At 54.8% G+C, this 1,092-nt stretch overlaps 1 protein-coding gene across 1 annotated transcript in view; it reads right to left on the minus strand.

The window, feature by feature from the left end:
• Positions 1-1,092, minus strand: part of KLF2 (Kruppel-like factor 2) — a 6,124-nt gene that overhangs the window by 2,823 nt on the left and 2,209 nt on the right. The window lies entirely within an intron of this gene.

Raw genomic sequence — 1,092 nt, forward strand, 5'->3', positions numbered from 1 at the left:
CGCTGAGGGGAAGCTAGAGGGTCCCTGCCCCGGGGACACCGAGGGACCCTCGTGAGCTGAGGGGACGCTGAGGGGGTCTCTGCCTCCCCTGGGGACGCTGAGGGATGAGGGGCCACGGAGGGGGTCCCAGCCCCGGGGACACTGAGGGACCCTCTCTGACACCAGGGGACCATGTGCTGGGAGACACCGTGAGGGCCCTGCTGTGGGATGAGGGACACTGAGGAGTCCCTGCCCTGGAAACACCAAGGGACCATCCATGACATGAGGGGACACTGATGGGTCCAAGTGCCAACAGAGACTGTGAGGGACCTGCTGTGGGACGGGGGATGCTGAGGAAGCTGCCATGAATGAGGGTTTTGATCCCCCACCCCTCACAGTCTGGAACCGGCCCCGGGGCAAGGGGTGGGACTGTACCCAGAAAACGAGGGTGGGAGCAGGAGCACAGCAAGGGAGGCAGGTGCCCTGCTCCGCGTGGGTAAACTGGTGACAGAGGCCTCCAGCTCTGGTCACCCTCAGGTCTCACGGACCCATCTCGGTACTGACGGAAAGGTGTTTAATGCCACTCTTGTACGGACTCCCTGCGAGGAAAATGCTGGAGACTTGCATTTAATGGAAGTCCAGGTCTCTAGCAGAGTTTCCATTTGCTGCACAAAGATTGCCAAAATCAACGTTTCCCTATGACATTCTGAGAGAAATAATGCAAGTAGCTTCTGTGATCTCCTCTGGCCGTAGCCAATTTATGGTCCTGGGCTGAATTTTTCAGAAGGGAAGACTGTTCTCCTCCCTTGCCTTGGCCTCTAGCTCAGATGCCCAGTCTGAAGGAGCTATTCTCCAATAATTTTTGATAACATGCCCCAGACTCCTGTTTCTGAGGATCACGGCTGCTTGGCAGTCATCCAAGAGCGAAAGAGCAAAAGTGGCAATTCTTAAAGGAGGAAAAATGATGGTCTATCACAGGACAGACTGATTCTTTGAGAGCCTGTTCAGAGAAAGAGCTATGCTTTCCCCTTACCTCCTCCATATTTCCTTTGCAATAACTTCTAAAAGGATTTCTAAGTGAGCTGGAGATCAGAAGAGTGTAGGAGAACAACT

This window comes from Pygoscelis adeliae, unplaced genomic scaffold, assembly GCF_000699105.1.
Source record: "Pygoscelis adeliae isolate BGI_AS28 unplaced genomic scaffold, ASM69910v1 Scaffold582, whole genome shotgun sequence".
In the NCBI taxonomy this organism is placed as follows: Eukaryota; Metazoa; Chordata; class Aves; order Sphenisciformes; family Spheniscidae; genus Pygoscelis; species Pygoscelis adeliae.